The sequence below is a fragment of the Panthera tigris genome, chromosome A2 (assembly GCF_018350195.1).
Source record: "Panthera tigris isolate Pti1 chromosome A2, P.tigris_Pti1_mat1.1, whole genome shotgun sequence".
NCBI lineage: Eukaryota > Metazoa > Chordata > Mammalia > Carnivora > Felidae > Panthera > Panthera tigris.
The window spans coordinates 19,697,459-19,721,272 of record NC_056661.1 but is presented as its reverse complement, the minus strand read 5'-3'; the positions used below and the strand labels follow the sequence as shown (position 1 = coordinate 19,721,272).

The following is a 23,814-nucleotide window of genomic DNA, read 5'->3' as shown; positions in this document are numbered from 1 at the left end:
ATTGAAGAAGCTGACCAAACCCCAAACAGAATAAACCAAAAGAAACACATACCAAGACATAACATAGTTACATTTCTGAATACTATTGGCAAAAGAAAAGAAAAGAAAAGAAGAAAAAAAAGTAGCAAGAGAGAAACAATACCTAACCTCAAGTGGAAAAAAAATTCAAATGACAGTGAATTTTTCACTAAAATGAGAGAGGATGAGCATCACTACTCACAGTAGCCAAACATGGAAACAATTCAAATCTCCATCAACTGATAAGCAGACAAACATACTGTGGTATAGTCATAAAATGGAATGTTACTCGGACATAAAAGCAATTAAGTACAAATATATGTCACATCAACAAATAATCTTGAAAACATTATACTGAGTAACAGAAGTCACACACAAAAGGCCACGAAAGTATCCAGAATAGGCAAACCCACAAAGAGAGTAGTTGTCAAGGGCTGGGGGGAAAGGGGAATTGGTATAAGGGTTCATATTTGGGGTGACAAGAAGATTTTGGAATTAGATAGTGGTAATGGCTGTAAAACACTATGAATGTACTAAATGTCAACACGGAAGATACTGTCTAATGTGAATCTTACCACTATTTTTTAAATTTTATAATATAACTAAAATTTTAAATTTTATAATACCAAATATTTTTAAATTTTTATTAATAAAACATAAGGAACACAAGGAAGTGGCAAAAAGTTCTCACTGCTGAAAGAAAATAACTATTGGGGTGGCTGGGTGGCTCAGTCGGTTGGGTGTCCAACTTCAGGTCAGGTCATGATCTAGCGGTTTGTGAGTTCAAGTCCTGAGTCAGGCTCTGCGCTAACAGCTCAGAGCCTGGAGCCTGCTTTGGATTGTGTGTCTCCTCCTCTCTCTGCCCCTCCCATGTTCATGCTCTGTCTCTCTCTGTCTCTCAATAATAAATAAATGTTATAAATTAAAAAAAAAATAACTGTTAACTTAGAATCCTATACCCCCTGGAAATATTCTTTGGGAATGAAAGAGAAGTCAGGAGATTTTCAGATGAAAGAAAACTAAAAGAATTTGTTACCAGCAGATCTATCCTAAAAGAAAAGAAAGTTCTCTAAACATAAGAAAAATGGTAAAACAAAATAATCTTGAAACATCAGGGAGAAAGAAAAAAGAAGGTAAACAAAAACGTGTGGAAATATGATTGACTTTCATCCTCTTGAATTTTTAAGATTATGTATGATGGTTTGAAAAATTAAAAATTATAACAGTATCTGTTGTGGTTCATGTAGGAGAAAAAATATTTGGCACACTTGTAAAGAGAAAAGTAAACAAATATAAAGAGAGACAAGTTTTCTACAATTCACACAACCAGAAAAATGGCAATTCCAATACACTGTAATGAGTTCCTCATTTACAATATAATACCTAGGAATAACCACTAAAAAGATCTACAAAGACATATACTCAAAAACACTACAGATACATTAAAATGGAATTCTCAAAAAATGCTCTGGGGTGCCAGGGTGGCTCAGTCGGTTAATCATTTGGCTTCGGCTCAGGTCATGATCTCATGGTTCATGGGTTCAATCTGCATCAGGCTTTGTGCAGACAGCTCAGAGCCTGAAGCTGCTTCAGATTCTCTGTCTCCCTCTCTCTCTGTCCTCCCCACCCCCCATTCTCTCTGTCTCTCTCAAAAATAAATAAAAACATTTTAAAAAATTTTAATGTTCAAGTAACCCACAAGGAGGAGGAAAAAGAAAGCAGAGAAAAGAAAAATAGAAATAAAAAAAATAAAGGGGCCCCTGGATGGCTCAGTTAGTTAAGTGTCCAACTTCAGCTCAGGTTATGATCTCACAGTTCATGAGTTTGAGCCCCGTGTTAGGCTCTGTGCTGACAGCACAGAGCCTGGAGCCTGCTTTGAGTTCTGTGTCTCCTTCTCTCTCTCTGCCCTCCCCTCCTCACACTCTGCCTCTCTCTCAAAAATATATAAACATTAAAAAAAATTTTTTTAATCAAAAAATAAAATGGAAGACTTAATAACAAATCAATAATGGCATTAAATGTAGATAATCTCAATAAATTAGTTAAAAGACACACAGCCAGAGAAATTATAAAACATGACCTAATAATATGTTGTTTACAAAAAACTAACTACAAATGTAACTATAAATACAACATCCTAGGCAAATTAGAAATATAAGCATGAAAAAAACATGCAAAAGTTAATGAAAAAAAGCAATAATTAATATTAAAGTAGATGCCAGAATAATTTTCTTTCTTCTGACACAAAAATGGAACATTATATAATGATACAAAGTCAATTACCAAGAAAACACAGCAATCATAAATGTATATGCACTAAATAACAGAGCTACACAATGTGTGAAGCAAAACTGACAGAAATAAAAATAGACAACTCTACAATTATAGTCAGAGACCTACAGAACTAAACAGAAAAAGAGCAATGATAAAGAACTCAACACTACCACTGACCAATAGGATCTAGTGGCATTCACAGAATAATCCACTCAACAAAAGCAGATACACATTCTTTTCAAGTGCACATATGACTCATACTAAGATATATGATGGGCAAAAACACAAATGTCACAAATTTAAAACAATCAAAATCATACACAGAATGTTTCCTTCAACCACAATAAAATCAAACTGGAAATAAATAACAGAAGAATAACAAAAAAATCTTCAAATGCTTAGATATAAAAAAAATTTTTCTAAATAATCCATGCATCAGGGGCACGTGGGTGGCTCAGTTCATTGAGCATCTGATTCTTGATTTTGGCTCTGGTAATGATCTCACAGTTCATGAGATAAAGCCCTGAGTTGGGCTCTGTGCTGAGAGTGCAGAGTGTGCTTGGGATTCTCTCTCTCTACCCCTTTCTCTCTCTCTCAAAATAAATAAACATTTAAATAGTCCATACACATCAAAGAGAACTTTTCAGAGCAAATAAAAATTACACTGAACTGAATTAAAATGACAATATAATATATCAAACTTTTGGGACACAGGTAGAGAAATGCTGAAAGGAAATTTATTGGCATTAAATGCATATATTATTATTTTGTTGTTTGTTTCAACTTTTTATTTACATCTTAATTAGTTAACATGTAATGTAATACTGGTTTCAGGAGAAACTTCAGGCTCATCATAAGTGTCCTCCTTAAAACCCATCACCCATTTAGCCCATTCCTTGCCCACCTCCCCTCCAACAACCCTCAGTTTGGTCTCTATAGTTAAGAGTCTCTCATGGTTTGCCTCCCTCTCTTTTTTTCCCCTTCCCCATGTTCATCTGTTTACTAAATTCCACAGGAGTCAGAATGACTAAAATTAACAACTCAGGAAACAACAAATGTCAGTGAGGATGTGGAGAAAGGTGAACCCTCTTACACTGTTGGTGGGAATGCAAACTGGTGCTGCCACTCTGGAAAACAGTATGGAGGTTCCTCAAAAAGTTAAAAATAGAACTACTCTATGACCCAGCAATTGCACTACTAGGGATTTACCCAAAGGATACAAAACTACTGATTCAAAGTGTCACGTGCACCCCAGTATTGACAGCAACATTACCAAAAATAGCCAAATTATGTAAAGAGCCCAAAAGTCTATCAACTGATGAATGAATAAAGCTGTGGTATGTGTGTGTGTGCTTGTGTGTGTGTGTGTGTGTGTAATAGAATATTAGTCATAAAAAACTGAAATATTGCCATTTGCAATGACATGGATGGAGCTAGAGTGCATTATGCTAAGTGAAATAAGTTAGAGAAATACAAATGTATATATTGGCTCAGGGCATGATCTCGTGGTTCATGACTTTCAATTCTGTGTCATTAGCTGCGGATTCTGTGTCTCCTCTCTCTCTGCCCCTCCTCCCACTCATATTTTGTCTCTCTGTCTCTCTCAAAACTAAATAAAACATTAAATTTTTTTTAAAAAAGGAGGGGCTCCTGGGTGGCTCAGTCATTTACACATCCAACTCTTGATTTCAGCTCGTTCGTGGGATTGGACCCCACTTTGGGCTCTGTGCTGTCAGATTCTCTCTCCCCCTCTTTCTCTGTCCCTCCCCCATGCATGCATGCATACACTTCCTCTCTTGTGCAAAATAAACATTAAAAAAAAAAAAGGAAAATGCATGGGGTGCCTGGCCAGCTCAGTCAGTAGAGCATGAGACCCTTGATCTCAGGCTTGAGTTCAAGCCCCATGTTAACCACAGAGCCTACTTAAAAAAAATAAGTAAATAAAATTTTTAAAAATTTTTTCAAAAATTAAAATAAAAAGGAAAATTGCAAATCAATAATCTAAGCTCTCTCCTCAAGAAATTAGAAGGACAGGTACCTCAGTGGCTTAGGAGATTGAGCATCCTACTCCTGATTGGCTCAAGTCATGATCTCAGAATTGTGGGATCGAGCCCCACGTTGGGCTCCATACTGAGCACTGAGCCTGCCTAGGATTCTCTCTCTCTTTTTCTGCCCCTCTCCCCCATTCACGCTCTCTCCCTAAAATAAATAAAAATGAAAAAAAAAAAGAAATTAGAAGGAAAAGAGCAAAATAAAACGAAAGTGAGCAAAAAGAACAAGAGAGTAAAAATCAACAAAATTTAAACAGAAAAACAATAGAAAAATCGAGGAGATATAAAGCTGGTCTTTGGAAAGATCAACAGAACTAATTTATTTATTTTTTAGCATTTATTTTTGAGAGAAAGACAGAGTGCGAGCAGGGGAGGGACAGAGAGAGGCAGACACAGAATCCGAAGCAAGCTCCAGGCTCTGAGCTGTCAGAACAGCTGGCTCGAACCCACAAACTGTGAGATCATGACCCGAGCTGAAGTTGGATGCTTAACCAACTGAGCCACCCAGGCGCCCCATAATTAATTTCTACCAAGACTAACAAAGAAAAAAACATATAAGACACAAGTTATCAATATCAGGAATGAAATGGGATATTACACATACATTAAAAGGATAATAGAGGAATACTTCAAAAACTCTACATACATAAATAGATGACATACATGAAATGGATCAATTCCTTTTAAAATACAAACTACCATAACTCAATCAATATAAAATATATATATATACAGTTAGTCATTGAATAACACAGGGTTGGAGCACCAATCCCCCACACAGTCAAAACCCAGTATATAACGATGACCTCTCAAAAACTATTATTAGCCTACTGTTGATCAGAAGCCTTACTGACAATATGAACAGTCAATTAACACATATATTGTATGTTATATTATAGACTGTATTCTTACAATAAAGTAAGCTAGAGAAAAATATTATTAAGGAAATCAGAAGGAAGAGGAAACAAATTTACAGTACTGTATTGTATTTTTCAAAAATTCACATAGAAGTGGACCCAGGCAGTTCAAACCCATGTTATTCAAGGGTTAACATAATTTGACTAGCTTGACTAGACCTATAACTATTAAGGAAACTGAATTCATATTTTAAAACTCCTAAGAAAAAAATCTTCAGACCTAGATGGCTTCACTGCTTCATTCTATTAAATGATTGAAGAGCAAACACTACTTCTACACAATCACAAAAGAGAAAAATAAAAACATTTTGCAATTCATTTTATGAAACCAGTATTACTCTGATACCAAAATCAAAGATACTATAAGAAAACTATAGCCTCATATCCCTCATGAATATAGATATAAAAATTCTTAACAAAATGTTATCAAATAGAACATCCAATATATAAGAAGAGTTATGCACCATGAGGTTTATTTTAGAGATGCAAGTTATTTTCAATATTCAAAAACCAATCAATGTAATCTACCAAATTAAATCTAATAAAAAAAACCACATAATAATATTAATGCATAAAAAACATATGACAAACTTCAACACCAATTCATGACAAAAAGAAAACTCTCAGGAAAAAAAGCAAAAAACATCAGAGAAGTACCATAAGCAAAATGGAGAAGGAGTTCTCTATCATTTTCCCACCAATAAACTACTTTTAATAATCAACCACAGACAAGAATGACCTTGTGGAAGTTCAGAAGTTCTAGCACACTGTTGGAGAAAAAAAGCAAATCTGAGACTAGATGCACTGAAGAGGGTAAGAAGAACAATTTCACTTTACCTGCATCATCCCTCACGAGGCAGCCCAGATCACTGCCAAGACAGAACTTCTAGATCTGTGATTTCTCCCATGGGGGAATATGAGAGCATCTGAGTGAGCACCTGGCTTCCTCAACTTTGTGGGATGCTGCTGAAGAGGCTCATTTTTTTCTCACCCTATCCAGAATACTGAGGTGTACTACACAACTGTAGGACAAGGAGGGGCTAGGAGAGCAGTCAGGACTCCCAAAAGACATAAAAGGATCCTACTAATCACTTTACAGGCTCCATCAGGAAGTCTATCCATGAGCCAATGGGGACACCTCACCTGTAAACCTTCCCAACTGGTGCAATGGCACCTTCAACATGCTGTGTACCTCCCAACTCCCCAACTCCATGGCCAGCTCCTTGTGTGTACCACCAAGGGCAACAACAAATGTAACCCTTTGTAGATGGTTTCTGAACACATGCAGAAAGTCACCCAACTCCTTAGGACTTGGAAAAAGCACAGAAACTTGAACATTCAGCACCACCTTAGGTAAAGCAAACAAGAGACTGTTAGCAACTGGCCTGATTTTACAGGATTGAGAGAATGCACACAATCTTGAGAAATCCATTCCAAAAAGGAGTATGCAGTGTGGAGCAGGTACCTTCAAAGGAAAGGTCTAAGATAGCTTCAGAATACCCATCCAGGATGACAAAAGGTATTTCTCTACCAAAGACAGTGAGTAAAAATGGAGGAAGTGACTGCTTCTTCAAACGCAAAAAAAAGAAATGCAAGACTTCAAGGAACATGAAAAATAAAAGAACCATGATACACCAAAGGAACACATTTTTTCTAGTAACCAAGCCCAAAAAAGCAGATATGCAATTTGCCCAACAAATAATTCAAAGTAGTTGTTTTTAAAAAGCTCAGAGACTGGGGCGCCTGGGTGGCTCAGTCGGTTGAGCGTCCGACTTCAGCTCAGGTCAGGATCTCACGATTTGTGAATTCGGGCCCCGCGTCGGGCTCTGTGCTGACAGCTCAGAGCCTGCAGCCTGCTTCCAATTCTGTGTCTCCCTCTCTCTCTGCCCCTCCCCTGCTCATATTCTGCCTCTCTCTGTCTCTCAAAATTAAATAAATGTTAAAAAAGAATTTTTTTAATAAAATAAAATAAAAAGCTCAGGGACTTACAAGAAAACACTTCAGAAAGACCATTAAACAAAATCAGGAAAACAATACACAAACAAAATGAGAAGTTCAACAGATACACAGAAATCACAAAAAGAAAACAATTTTGGAGCAGAAGATTACAATAAATTAAATGAAAAATGTAAAAGAAAGTGCCAAAAGCAGACTACATCAGCAGAAGAAAGAATGAGCGAGATTAAAGATAGGAAGTCTGAAATTATCTAGCCAGAAGAGAACAAAGAAAAAAGAATGAAAAAGAGTAAAGAAAGTCTATGTGAATTATAGGATGCCATCAAGGGAAACAATCCATGCATTATTTCAGTTCCAGAAGGAGAAAGGGGAAAAAAGGAACAGAAATCTGATTCAAAGAAATAATGGCTGAGAAGTCCCCAAATCTGGGAAAGATCTGAATATCCAAGTTCATGAAGCTAAGTCTCCCAAAAATATCCAACCCAAAAAGATCAATTCAAAGACACATTGTAATAAAACTGACTAAAATCAAAGACAAAGAGAATTTCAAAAGCAGCAAGAGGAAAAAAAAAGTTTGTAACTTACAAGGTAACCCTCATAAGGCTATCAGCAGAATTCAGCAGAAACCTTGCAGGCCAGAAGAGAGTAGGATGATACATTCAAAGTACTGAAAGAAAAAAATTGCCAGCTAAGAATACTTTACCTGGCAAAGATGTCCTTCAAAAATAAAGGACAGAGAAAGATTTCCCAAGACAAACAAAAACTGAGAGGGCTCATCACAACTAAATCTGCCTTATAAGAAATGTTGAAAGAAGTTCTTCACGCAAAAATGAAAGGACACTAACAAATCAGTAACATAAAACACATAAAAATATAAAACACACTGGTAAAGGTAAGTTTATAAATTCAGAATTCTCTAGAACTGTTATATAGTGGCATATTAATCAATTAACTCTAGTACGGAGTAAAAAATAAAAGTATTAAAAATAACTACAGCTACAGTAATTTGTTAAAGAATACATAATATATGAAAATGTAAACTGCAACATGAAAAATATAAAATGTGGGTAGGAGTGAAAGGGTACAATTTGTATATAAGATTGAAGTCCAAAATATCAGCATAAAACAGACTGTTGAAAGGTGTTTCATATAAGCCCCATTGCAACCACAAAGAAAAACCTACAACATTCTAGCTAGTACAAAAAGGTAAGAAAAGTAATTAAAGGCATCCAGATTGGAAAGGAAGAAGTAAAATTTTCATTAGTCATAATGACATAATATCTGTGGGAAAAACCCAACAGAATCTTCCTGCCCCAAAATAATAGAACTAAATGTGTTTAGCAAGGTTGCAAGATATAAGATCCATATGCTAAAATAAACTGTATTTCTATATACTAGCCATGAACAATTGGAAATTGTTTTGTTTTTAAAAAATAAAAGAAACTGGGGCGCCTGGGTGGCTCAGTCGGTTAAGCGTCCGACTTCGACTCAGGTCACGATCTCGCGGTCCGTGAGTTCGAGCCCCGCGTCAGGCTCTGGGCTGATGGCTCAGAGCCTGGAGCCTGCTTCCGATTCTGTGTTTCCCTCTCTCTCTGCCCCTACCCAGTTCATGCTCTGTCTCTCTCTGTCTCAAAAATAAATAAACGTTAAAAAATTTTTTAAAATAAAAAATAAAATAAATAAAATAAACTGCTGAAAAAAACCCTACAACAGATATTCAAAAGGTAAAGAAAAGGTAATCAAACCATACCATGATGAAAAATCACCAATTCGCAAATGAAGAGAAAAAGGAAAGACAAGCGAACTAAAAGAGCCAGAAAACAATTAACAAGATAACATTATTAAGTCCTTAACCTACTAATAATTAAATTTAAATAGGTTAAGTTCTCCAATTAAAAGGCATATAGTTGCTGAATGGACTAAAAATATAACCCAATCACATGTTGCCTATAAGAAACTCACTTTAAGGATAAACAAAGGCTCAAAGGAAATTAAAAAAATATAGTCCATGCAGATGTAAACCAAAAGAAAGCAGAGTTAGCTCTACTTATGTCAGACAAATTAGATTTCAAGTCACAAACAAGAGTCAAAGAAGTTGATTATATAATGACAACGGGGTTAATTCATCCTGAGGATAAAACAATTGCAAATATGTATACACCCCAAAAAAACAGAACACCTAAATATATTAAATACTAACAGATCTGAAGGGAGAGCAGACAACACTACCAAAAAAAGTAAGGAATATCAATACCCTCTTTCAACAAAGGATAGATCCAGAGTATTAGTAAGAAATTATTAGACTTAAATTACACTTTAAACAAATGGAACTAACAGACATATAAAGAATATTCAATTTAACAGCAGCATAATACGCACTCTTCTCAAACACACACAGACTAGTCTCAGGGTAGAGAACACGCTAGGCCACAAAATAAGTCTTTAACTCAGGGTGCCTGGATGGCTCAGTCGGTTAAGCGTCTGACTTCAGCTCAGGCCATGATCTCACAGTTCGTGGGCTCGGGCCCCATGTCAGGCTCTGTGCTAACAACTCAGAGCCTGGAGCCTGTTTCAGATTCTGTGTCTCCCCCTCTCTCTGCCCCTCCCCCGCTTGCACTCTGTCTCTCAAGAATAAATAAATGTTAAAAAAAAATTTTTTTAAAGAAGTCTTCAACTCAAGAAGACTAAAAGCATACCAATTATCTTTTCTAACCACAATGGTATGAAACTAGAAATTGATAGCAAGAATTCACAAATATGTGGAAATTAAACAACACACTCCTGAACAGCAAATTGGCCAAAGAAGAAATCAAAAGAGAAGTCAAAAAATAACTGAAACAAATAGAAATGGAAGCACAACATACCAAAACTCATAGGATACAGAAAAAGCAGCTCTAAGATGAAGGTTTATAGTGATAAATGCCTAAAATAAGGAAATAAAGTCAAAGAGCAACCTAACTTTATACCTCAAGGAACTATAAAAATAATGACTTAGGGGGCACCTGGGTGACTGGGTCATTAACTATCCAACTCTTGATTTTGGCTCAGGTCCTGATCTCATGGTTAGTGAGATCTAGCCCTGCCCGGGCTCTGAGCTGACAGCATGGAGCCTGCTTGAGATTCTTCTCTCCCTCTCTCCCTGCCTCTCTCTCAGCTTGCACATGCATGTGCACTCTCTCTCTCAACATAAATAAACAAATATTTTTTAAAAATAATGAAGTAAGCCCAAAATTAGGAAAAGGAAGTTTATATAATAATTAGAGACAAAATTAATAAAATAGAGCCTAGTAAACATCAGTGAAATTAAGATCTAGTTGTTTGAAAAGATAAAAAAAAAATTGAAAAACCTTTAGCCAGACTAACATAGAAAATAAGAGAAAGAATCAAATATATAAAATCAAAAATGAAAGAGAATAAACAAATAATCCAGTGAAGAAATGGGCAGAAGACATGAATAGACACTTTTCCAAAGAAGACATCCAGTTGGCTAACAGACACATGAAAAGATGCTCAATATCACTCATCATCAGGGAAATACAAATCAAAACCACAATGAGATACCACCTCACATCTATCAGAATAGCTAAAATTAACAACTCAGGAAACAACAGATGTTGGCAAGGATGCCACTTTGGAATACAGTATGGAAATTCCTCAAAAAATAAAAAATAGAGCTATCCTACAACCCAGCAATTGCACTACTAGGTATTTATCCAAAGGATACAAAAATGCTGATTTAAAAGGGAACATGCCTCCCAATGTTAACAGCAGCACTATCAACAATAGCCAAGTTATAAAAAGAGCCCAAATGTCCACTGAATGATGAATGGATTAAGAAGATATGGTATGTATGTGGCATATATATATATATACACACACATATATACATATACATATATATATATATATATACACATACACAATATATATATACACAATGGAATACTACTTGGCAATCAAAAAGAATGAAATCTTGCCATTTGCGACAACATGGATGGAACTAGAGTGTATTATGCTAAGCGAAATAAGTCAGAGAAAGACAAACGTAATATTAATTTCACTTCATGTGTGGAGTATAAGAAACAAAAACAGATGAACATAGGAGAAGGGAAAGAAAAATAAGATAAAAACAGAGAGGGAGGCAAACCATAAGAGACTCCTAAATATACACAACAAACTGAGGGTTACTGGAGGGGAGGTGGGCAGGGAGCTTGGGTTAAATGGGTGATAGGCATTAAGGAGGGCACTTGTTGGGATGAGCACTGGGTGTTATACGTTAAGTGATGAGTCAGTGGGTTCTACTCCTGAAACCAATACAACACTGTGTATTACCTAACTTGAAGTTAAATAGTTTTTATTTTTTGGTTTTTTTTATTTTTTATTTTTTTAATATGAAATTTATTGTCAAATTGGTTTCCATACAACACCCAGTGCTCATCCCAACAGGTGCTCTCCTCAATGCCCATCACCCACCCTTGTCTCCCTCCCACCCCCCATCAACCCTCAGTTTATTCTCAGTTTTTAAGAGTCTCTTATGGGTTGGCTCCCACCCTCTCTAACCTTTTTTTTCCTTCCCCTGCCCCATGGTCTTCTGGTAAGTTTCTCAGGATCCACATAAGAGTGAAAAGATATGGTATCTGTCTTTCTCTTTCACTTAGCATAACACTCTCCAGTTCCATCCATGTTGCTACAAAAGGCCATATTTCATTCTGTCTCATTGCCAAGTAGTATTCCATTATATATATAAACCACAATTTCTTTACCCATTCATCAGTTGATGGACATTTAGGCTCTTTCCATAATTTGGCTATTGTTGAGAGTGCTGCTATAAACATTGGGGTACAAGTGCCCCTATGCATCAGCATTCCTGTATCCCTTGGGTAAATTCCTAGCAGTGCTATTGCTGGGTCATAGGGTAGATCTGTTTTTAATTTTTTGAGGAACCTCCACAATGTTATATTTGCAAATGACATATCAGACAAAGGGCTAGTATCCAACATCTATAAAGAACTTACCAAACCCCACACCCGAAAAACAAATAATCCAGTGAAGAAATGGGCAAAAAACATGAATAGATACTTCTCTAAAGAAGACATCCAGATGGCCAACAGGCATATGAAAAGATGCTCAACATCACTCTTCATCAGGGAAATACCAATCAAAACCACAGTGAGATACCACCTCATGCCAGTCAGAGTGGCTAAAATGAACAAATCAGGAGACTACAGATGCTGGAGAGGATGTGAAGAAATGGGAACCTTCTTGCACTATTGGTGGGAATGCAAACTGGTGCAGCCATTCTGGAAAAAAATAGTTGTTTTTTTTTTAAATGAAAGAGGAGACACTACAACTGATACCATAAAAATACAAGGATTATAAGAGATTACTATGAACCATTATACACCAACAAACTGGTTAACCTAAAAGAAATGGACAGATTGCTAGAAACATATACCCTGACAAGATTGAATCATAAATAGAAAATCTGAACAGGGGCACCTGGGTGGCTCAGTTGGTTAAGGGTCCAACTCTTGATTTTGGCTCACGTCATGATCTCACGGTCTGTGAGTTCAAGCACCAGATCAGGCTCTCTGCTGTAAGAGCAGAGCCTGCTTCGGATCCTCTGTGTCCCTCCTCTCTGCCCCTCCTCTGCTCATGCTCTCTTTCTCTCTCAAAAATAAGATAAACATTAAAAAAAAGAAAATCTGAACAAACCAATTATGACTAAGAAGATTAAATCAGGTGTTTCAAACCTCTGAACAAAGACAAGTCCAGTAACAGATGGTTTAACTGATGAATTCTACCAAAGATTTAAAGAAAAATCAATACAAATCTTTCTCAGGGTCTTCCAAAAAACTGAAGAGGAAGTAACACCTCAAAGCTCATTTTACAAAGTCTGCATTATGTTGATACCAAAGCCAGACATCTTTGTCATGTATCAAGGTAATGCTGACTTAACAAAACAAGAAAATTAAAGGCCAATATCCTGATGAATGCAGACACAAAAATATTCTCAACAAAATACTAGCAAGCCAAATTCAACAGCACATTAAAGGGGCACCTGGATGGCTCAGTCGGTTGAGCATCCAACTTTGGCTCAAGTCATGATCTTGCAGTTCATAGGTTCAAGCCCCACACTGGGCTCACAGCTGTCAGCTCAGAGCCTGCTTTGGATCCTCTCTCCCCCTCTCTCTGCCCCTGCCCTGCGTGCACTGTCTCTGTCTCAAAAATAAATAGACATTAAAATTTTATTTAAAAATAGCGCATTAAAAGAATCATATACTGTTATTAAGTGGGACTTATCCATCAAATGCAAGGATAGTTCAACATACGAAAATCAATAAGTGATACACACATTAACAGAATGAAGGATAAAAATATGATCTCAATAAATGCAGAAAAAGAATTTGACAAAATTCAATAGCCTATTATGATAAAAACTCTCAGGTATAGATGGAGAGGTATAGATAGAATATACTTTGCCATAATAAAGGCCACATATGACAAGCTCACAGAAAACATATTTGATGAAAGCTTTACCTCTACAATCAGTTAGAAGGCAAGGATGCCTACTTTCACCACTTCTGTTCAACACAGAAGTCCTAGCCAGAGCAACTAGGCAAGAGAATAAATGAAGACAACCATATTGGAAAGGAAGAAGTTAAAATTGTCTCTGTTTTGCCTATGACATGATCTTATATATAGAAAACCATAAAGCCTCCACCAAAAAACTTTCAGAACTGATAAAGCTGTTAAAGTTTCAAGATAAAAAATTAACATACAAAAAATAAGCTGCATTTCCTAAACCAAAATGAGCTATCAGACAGAAAAATTAAGAAAATCCTCTTACGATAGCATCGAAAAGAATAAAATATTTAGGGTTAAATATAACCAAGCAGGTGAAAGATCTGTACACTGAAAACTGTTAAGACATAGATGAAAGAAAATGAAGAAGACACAAAAAATTAAAAAATATCCCATGTTCATGGATTAGAAGAATTACTACTGTTAAAATGGCCACACTACACAAAACCATCTACAGATTCAATGCAATTTCTTCCAAAATTCCCACGGCACTTTTCACAAAAACAGAAGAAACCATACTAAAACCAATCTGGAACCACAGTAGACCCCAATGAGCTAAAGCAATCCTGAGCAAGAAGAGCAAAGCTGGAGGCATCACACTTCCTGACTTCAAACTATATTAAAAAGCTATGGTAATCAAAAGAGTAAGGCACTAGCATAAAAACAGACACATAAATCTAAGGAACAGAATAGAGAGCTCAAAAATAAATCCATACATATACAACCAATTAATTTATGACTAAGGTGCTGAGCATACACAATGAGGAAATGATAGTTCCCTTCAATTAATTGTATAGGAAAACTGGATATAAACATGCAAAAGAATAAAAATACACCCTTACACATCATACTCAAAAATCAACTGAGAACAGATTAAAGATTTAAATATAAGACCCAAAACCATAAAAATCCTAGAAGAAAATACAAGGAAAATGCTCCCTGACATTGGTCTTCACAATGACTTTTTTGGATATGACACCAAAAGCACAGGCAACAAAAAGCCTAAAACAGACAATTAGGATTACATCAAACCAAAAAGCCTCTGCACAATAAAGGAAAACTCAACAAAATGAAAAGGCAACAAACATACTGAAACAAAAATATCTGCAAACCATAAATCTGATAACTCCTATAACTCCTACAACTCAGAAGCAGAATACAAGTAATCTGACTGACTTAAAAATGGACAAAGGAATTGAATACACATTTCTCCAAAGACATACAAACAGCCAAAAGGTATAAGAAAAAGTGTTCAACATCACTAATCAGCAAGGAAATACAAACCAAAACCAAAATGAGATATCACCTAACATTTGTTAGAATGGCTATTATCAAAAAAAAAAAAAAAAAAAAATAACAAGTCTCAGTGAGAGTGTGGAAAAAGGAAATCCCATACACTGTTGGTGGTATGTAAACTGCTCTGGCCATTATGTAAAACACTATTTAGGTTCCTCAAAAAATTAAATATAGAACCAACATATGATCAAGGAATTCCACCTCTGGCTATGGCAAGATATAACCTTAACTATAAATCATGTCTCAAAGAGACAGCTGCACTCCCATATTCATTATAGCATTATTCACAATAGCCGAGATATGGAAACAACCTAAGTGTCTACCAATGGATAAGCAGATAGATGATGGGATACACACACACATACACACAATGGAATATTATTCCGCCAAAGGAAAGAAGGAAATTCTGCCATTTGCAACATTATGTTAAATGAAAATAGCCAGACATAGAAAGACAAATAGTATATGTTTTACAAATAAATAAGTAAATATTGAACTCATACAGAGAGTAGAATGGTTGCTACCAGGGGCTAGGAAGTGGGGAAATTGTGAACATGCTGGTCAAAGGGTACAACCTTTCTGCTATAAGCTGAATAATAAACTTATATAAGCTGATGAAAAGCTCTGAGGATCTAATGTATTACATATTGACTATGACTAATAAAAGTGGGTTGTGTACTAGAAATTTGCTATAAGAATAGATCTTATGCATTTCTACCAGCAAAAAAAAATTATTATGTGAAGTGACAGATGTGTTAATCAATTAACTGTGTAAATCATTTCACAAAGTATACATATATCAAGTCATCATGTTGTACACATTAGACATATACAACTTTATTTATCAATTATATCTCAATAAAGCTGAAAAAATATTAAGTAAAATTAATACTAGGAATAGAGGAGAACTTCCTAATTTGATGAAAAGCACTTACAAAGAAGCATTATACTTAATGGTGAAAGAATGAATATTTTCCCCCTAAGATAAGGACACCATTCATATTCACCATAGTGTTGGAAATTCTAGCCAGTGAAATAAGGCACTAATTTTAAATTTTTTTAATGTTTATTTATTTTTGAGAGACAGAGAGACAGAGCACAAGCAGGGGAGGGGCAAAGAGAGGGAGACACAGAATCCAAAGCAGGCTCCAGGCTCTGAGCTGTCAGCACAGAGACTGACCTGGGGCTCAAACTCACAAACCATGAGATCATGACCTGAGCCGAAGTCGGATGCTTAACCGACTGAGCCATCCAGGTGCCCCAATAAAGCACTAATTTTAAAAAGGAAATAAAAGGCATCCAGTTCAGAAATGAAGAGATAAAAATGACTCTGCTTACAAATGACATGATTATCTATATAGAAAATCCCAAGGAAGTTAAAAAAAAAAAAAGTCCTATAACTGATAAGAGAGTTAAACAAAGGTTACAGGACACAAATAAACATACACAAATCAAATGTATTTCTAGATACTAGCAATGAACCTGAGCACACTGAAATTTAAAATACAATACCATTTATAATCACTCAAAAATAGGATATACTCAGGTGTAATCTAACAAAGCAGATACATAACTTGTATATGAAAATGTCAAAAACACTGAATAACCAAAGAGATAGACTATGTGCACGGACTTGAAGACTCAACCTATCATTTCTCCCCAAACCAGTACACATGTTTAATATGATCCCTAGAAAATCCTAGCAAGATTTTTTACATATTCTCAAGATTCTTCTAAAGTTTATATGAAAAATAGAGAAACTATAATACATAAAAGAATTTTTAAACAGAATAAAGTGTGAGAATAAAATCAGTCTATCAGATTTCAAGACAGCTACAAAAATCAAGACTTGCAGTATTGGCAGAGAGGCAAATAGATCAATGGAATAGAACGGAGAAACCAGAAACAGACCCACACAAATATACTGTTGCTGTTTTTACAACAGCAATTTAATAGGGGAAAAATAACCTTTTCAACAAATGAAGCTGGAGCAACCGGACATGCATACACAAAACAATATCCCTGATAGTGTCAACAAATCAGGTATAGATGGAATAAGTCAACCTCACTATCAAACCTGCTCTAAAAATTAACTTCAAATAGATCAAAGACTTAAAAGATAAAACTATGTAACTTTTAGAAAAAACATAAGAGAAAATCTTCTACACAGGAAATCTAAGGGAAGGCAAAGAACTCTTAGATTTTACACCAAATGCACAATCCATGAGAGGAAACACTCTCAAGGTCACACTCCACCAAAATTTAAAACTTCCTCTGTGAAAGACTCTGTTCAAGAGCATATAGATGGAGAGAAAATTTTTCTAACCACACATCTGATATAAAACTAGTATCTAGAATATATAGAGAACTCCAAAACATAATAGTTAAAAACAGAAAGTCCAATTAGAAAATGGGTAAAAGGTGTGAAGATCATATACAGATGGCAAATAAACATGTGTTCAACATCAGTAACCATTACGGAAATACAAATTAAAATTACAATGAGATACTACTACACCTATCAGAATGACTAAATAGAAAACAGTGACAAAATCAAATGTTGGTAAGAATGCCAAGAAACTAGATCTCTCCTACACTGCAGGTGGAAATGTATAATGGTACCACCTCTCTAGAAATTGGTTTGACCGTTTCTTTAAAAACTACATCTGCAACTACCATATAAACCAACAAGTGCATGCCTGGGCATTTACTCCAGGGAAATATAAACTTTCATTCATGAAAGCACAAAACCTGTACATAAATGTTTATAACAGTTCTCTTTTAATAGCAAAAAACTGGACACTTGGATAACCTTCAAAATATGAATGGTTAAACAAATGGTATATCCATGCCATAACATATAACTCAAAAATAAAAAGGAATGCACTATTTTTTAAGTGTATTTGTTAATTCTGAAAGAGAGAGAGCACAAGGAGGGGGACAGAGAGAGCGAGCAAGAGAGAGAATCCCAGGCAGGCTCCACACCGTCAGTACAGAGCTCAATGCAGGGCTTGAACTCACAAACCATGAGATCATGACCTGAGCCAAATTCAGATGCTAAACTGACAGAGCCACCCAGGTGCCCCAAGGAATGATACATGCAACAATATGGACAAATTTCCAGACAGTTATGCTGAGTGAGAATTCCCAATTCCAAAATGTTGCCATACTGTATGGCTCCACTTACATACATTTTTAAATAATGAAATTCTAAAAAACAGAAAACAGATTACTGGTTGCCAGAAAACACAAGGCAGTAGACGTGGAGGGGAAGTGGGTATTGCTACAAAAAGGCAAAATGAGAGATCCTTGTGCTGATGGAAATGTTTTGCCTCTTGATTATATTAATGTCACTGTCCTGGTTTTGATATTGTACTACAGTTTTATAAGATGTTATCAATGGAAGACTTGGATCTCCTTATATTTATTATAACTGCATATGAATCCTTAATTATCTCAAAAATATAACATATAACAAAGAAAACCAGGACCTGTCTTCTGTCAAAAACAACTAGAAAACTGAACCAAATATGTGAAACAACTGTTTTCAGAAACTAGACAACCAGTAGCACAGTAATGTGTGATCACTAGGAGAAGGGAAACAAAGGAAGTGAGTCATACAATTTCCTAACACTTTTTGTCTAGAGGCCTTTATAGATCAAAACAGAACAGCACAGAGCAAAGCACTGTAAACATTTGTAAACATTAGTAAACACTGTACACATCAGTAAAGAAGAGTGGAAGAGCTGGATTCTGTGTGACAGAACAGAAGGGAATCATGAAGACTAAGAATTACAGGATTCCCCATAGAGATTTCCTTGAGTCTTTGCCTGAAAACTAAGCTGCAATCGTACAGAGTGAGACTATACAAGTGTAGGAAAAGAGCAATTAATGGACATCTGTAAACTAAACAATTCCTGGAAAAAACATAAGATTGGTACACATTCAAATGCTAACCCACCAGAATGAAAGAACTCCGTGAACACATGGTCTTGCAATAAGGACCCAGTAAGACTGCATGTTAAGAGCAAGGTCAAACAATCTTAGAGTAAAGGCTACTGTAGACATACTGTAACAAACCTTAAGGATCAAGCTGAATTACAAGTGAATTAATTGCCTGCAAAAATGAATTAAACTTCTGGGATGCCTAGCTGGTTCAGTTGGTAGAACATGCAACTCTTGGTCTCAGGGTCCATGAGTTCAAGCCCCACATGGACATGGAGCCTACTTAAAAAAAGAAAAGAATTAAACTTTCTTTAAAAGAAGATGACAAAATTCAGATCAATAAATTCAATAACACAACTTCAAAATTCTAGAAAAGAAAACACAAAAAATTACTAGGTATGAGAAAATATAAACCATAATCAGAAGAAAAAGTAATCAATAAAAATAAACCAAAAATGATATACAATGGTAACTAGCAGAAAGGAAGTTAAAAATAACTATTAAAGTTTCCTCAAGAATTTAAAAGAAACCATGAACATAATGAAAGTGGAATAAATATACAAAATGGAACAAAATGGAAATAATAGAGCTGAAAAACACATCTAAGTGAAAACTTCATTCAAGGTATTTAATGGAAGATTAAATACTGTGGAAGAAAGAGCAGCACACTTGAAGACCTAGTATTAAAACCACGCAAATAAAGGAACATAGTTGAGGGAAAGCCTAAAAAATTAAACAGCAGTTAAAAAAAACAAAAAACAAAAAACTGTGAGATAATATATAACAGTGTAAGTTTTTATTTAAATTCCAGTTAATTGGGGTGCCTGAGTGGCTCAATTGGTTGAACATCTGATGTAGGCTCAGATCATGATCTCACAGTTCGTGAGTTCGAGCCCCACATCAGGTTGCTGTTGTCAGCGCAGAGCCCACTTCTGATCTTCTGCTCCCCTGTCTCTCTGTCCCTCCCTGCTTGCACTCTCACTCTCAAAAATAAATAAAACAGGGGCGCCTGGGTGGCGCCGTCGGTTAAGCGTCCGACTTCAGCCAGGTCACAATCTCGCGGTCCGTGAGTTCGAGCCCCGCGTCAGGCTCTGGGCTGATGGCCCGGAGCCTGGAGCCTGTTTCCGATTCTGTGTCTCCCTCTCTCTCTGCCCCTCCCCCGTTCATGCTCTGTCTCTCTCTGTCCCAAAAATAAATAAAAAACGTTGAAAAAAAAATTTTTTTTTAATAAATAAATAAAACATTTAAAATTTTTTTTCAATTTAAATTCCAGTTAGCTAACATACAGTGTAATATAAGTTTCAGATGTAGAATTTAGTGATTCATCACTTACATACAACACCCAGTACTCATCACAAGTGCCCTCCTTAATACCCATCACCTACTTAACCAATCCCCTTGCCCCTCTCCCCTCCAGCAACCTTCAGTTTGTTCTCTATAGTTGAGTCTGTTTTCTGGTTTGCCTCTCTTACTGTTTTTCCCCATCTGTGTCCATCTGTTTTGTTTCTTAAATTCCACATGTGAGTGAAATCATATGGTATTTGTCTTTCTCTGACTGACTTATTTTTGCTTAGCATAATTGCTCTATCCACATCATTGGAAAGGGCAAAATTTTATTATTTTATTTTTTTAATGTTTTTAATTTATTTTTATTTATTTTTGAGAGAGAGACAGACAGAGTGTGTGTGTGTGTGTGTGTGTGTGTGTGTGTGTGTGTGTGTGTTTGTGTATGTGTGTGCAAGCAGGAGAGGGGCAGAAAGAGAGGGAGACACAGAATCTGAAGAGGCTCCAGGCTCTGAGCTGTCAGCACAGAGCCCAACATAGGGCTCAAACTAATGAACCCTAAGATCATGACCTGAGTTGAAGTTGCATGCTCAACCAACTGAGCCACCCAGGCACTTCCAAAAACACCTTTTAAAAATAAAAGTGAGTACTCCGAAAGTAAATAAAATGACTAGGATAATAGAAAGCAGAGATCTTTGAAATAATCGACCAAAAAATGTTTGAAGTCAAAAGTTGTTAATTTTTTTCAAAAGATCAACAAAACAACAAAAATCTATGTAGATTTGATCAAGAAAAAGAGAGGGCACAAATTTCTAAAATCTGGAATGAAGGAGGGATTACCACTGAATATCTTACAGACATTAAAAAATAACTGGGGCACCTGGGTGGCTCAGTCGGTTGAGCATCTGACTTCAGCTCAGGTCATGATCTCACACTCTGTGAGTTCGAGCCCCGCGCGTCAGGCTCTGTGCTAACAGCTCAGAGCCTGGAGCCTGCTTTAGATTCTGTGCCTCCCTCTCTCTCTGCCCCTCCCCTGCTCATGCTCTGTCTCTCTCTGTCTCAAAAATAAACAAAAACATTTAAAAAAATGAAAAAAACAATAAATAGCTTGAATAACTATAACAAAAAAATCAAAAGTATTTTTGACAAATTTCCTACAAAATACAACTAACCCAACTGACAGAAAATGAATTTGACAAAGATACTAAAGACAGAACATTAGCTCTACCAAAACAAAAATAAACTTAAATGACAAATTAGCTTCCTCAAAATTAAAATCTACTCTTCAGAACACAACAGTAAGAAAATAAAAAGGCCAGGTGCACCTGGGTGGCTCAGACAGTTAAGTATTTCAGCTCAGGTCATGATCTCATGGTTCCAGAGTTCCAGCTCTCTTTCTCTCTCTCTCTCTCTCTACCCCACCCCTGTGTGCTCGCGTGCTCTCTCTCTCTCTCAAAATAAATAAGCTTAAAAAAAAAAAAGGCAAGCCACAAACTAGAAGAAATATTTACAAGGACTTGTATTCAGAATAAAGAATTCATATAACTCTATTAAAAAAAAAGACCCAGTAAAATGTAAGTGAAAGACATAAACAGATACTACACAGAAAAATGAGGCAACAGGTCAATAAACATTTGAAAAAATTTTTAACCTCTTGAGTCATCAGATAAATAAAAATTAAAATCAGAACAAGATACTGCTGGCCCATTCATTAGAATGGCTAAAATTTAAAAGACTAAAAATGAAAACTGTTGCTGAAACATGGACCAACTGAAACTCTCATATTTAAACTTAAATTTGTGGCGAGTTCTCACCATTAACTGGTAAGAATTGCTCACTGTGCCTAAACTATTTGGCACAAACAATATGGTTTACGCTAAATACGTGCTTTCCTTCTGGGAGTGCGGAATTTTGTTATGTACTAAGTAGAAGGTGCCTATATCACCAGTGACAATAAAAACTCTGGGCACCAGGTCTCAAACAAGCTTCTCTGGTTGGCAGCATTTCACATGTGTTGTTACAGTGTTGTTGGGGGAATTAGGTTTGTCCTGTGTGACTCCACTGGGAAAGGACTCTTGGAACCCTGTAGCTGATTTCTCCAGACTTTACTGCATGCATCTTTTTCCCTTTGCAGATTCCTCATAGAATACAAAAAGTAATTCATAGCTTTTGAGAGCAACTATATAATGAATCCGGTGGGTCTTCATAGCAAATCTTCAAACTTAAGGGTGGTCTTGAGGACTTCCAAACACAAGTAAGCCTTGCACAAAATACCACCTAGCCTTCATTCTTTTCAACTTCTACCACTTTCTCCCCACCTACAACAATACAAACACACTAATAATTAAGGCCCATTGATGGAGTATACTTAACATGCGGCTGTTAGATAAATTCCAGATCACATACACAAAATTCCAATGCTGAGTAACAACAATAAAAGTCATTTTAAAAAGGTTTTCAGTTAGAACTCTTACTGATGACAACTACAGTTTCCCTTCATTTAAAAATAACATCAGATAAGTTCTCAGGATTACTTCATATTTGACCAAGTCTGTATCAAAATTAACCACCACAGGTAGAAGTAAATTGAGAAACTGAAATGATAACTCTCAGAGTGAATGTGAAATCACATCTTCAGGGTTTGATGTAAAAAACCATTTAATGGTTTTTTTAAACAACTTTATTGAGGTATAGCTGATATATGACACACTGCTGATATACCATAAACTGCACACATGTGTAGAATTTGATGCTTTGGGCATATAGTACATATACAGTGAAACCATGGACACAATTAAAATAAAGAAATTTGCATCATCCCCAAAAGTTTTCTCTTATCTTTTCTGTAATCCATTCCTCTTTTCAACATTATTAGTAGGCAGCCACTAAACTGGTTTAAGGCATTATAAATTATCAGCATTTTCCAGAATTTTACATAAATCAAATGCAAAATGTTCATCAGACTTATCCACTCCCCAAACCAACAACCTTATACTCCCTAGAATCTACATCTACTTCCTTCCTTTCACCCATTACCTACTCACTAGACACTGGCTCTCTGCTACTATCAATCCTATTAAATGGGATTCTCTTTTTATTTTTAATATGAAATTTATTGTCAAATTGGTTTCCATACAACACCCAGTGCTCATCCCAACAGGTGCCCTCCTCAGTACCCATCTCCCACCCCCCATCAACCCTCAGTTTGTTCTCAGTTTTTAAGAGTCTCTTATGTTTTGGCTCCCTCTCTCTCTAACCTCTATTTTTTTTTCTCTTCCCCTCCCCCATGGTCTTCTGTTAAGTTTCTCAGGATCCACATAAAGGGAGTCTCTTAAAAATCGCCAATGGCCTTCTAATTGCAAAACACAATACCCCCTACTCAGTACATTCTACTACACTACTCCACAGTACTTGAAATCATTAATCACCATGTTCTAAAAAACAAAAAACACACTTCCTTCTCCTTAGCCAATTATAACCTCCATTTC

The 23,814-nt window shown here is 36.0% G+C and overlaps 1 protein-coding gene across 4 annotated transcripts in view; it reads right to left on the bottom strand.

Moving 5' to 3' along the window:
- The window catches only part of DOCK3 (dedicator of cytokinesis 3), a 579,897-nt gene that overhangs the window by 417,287 nt on the left and 138,796 nt on the right, over positions 1-23,814 (bottom strand). The gene's annotated exons all lie outside the window — the stretch shown is intronic.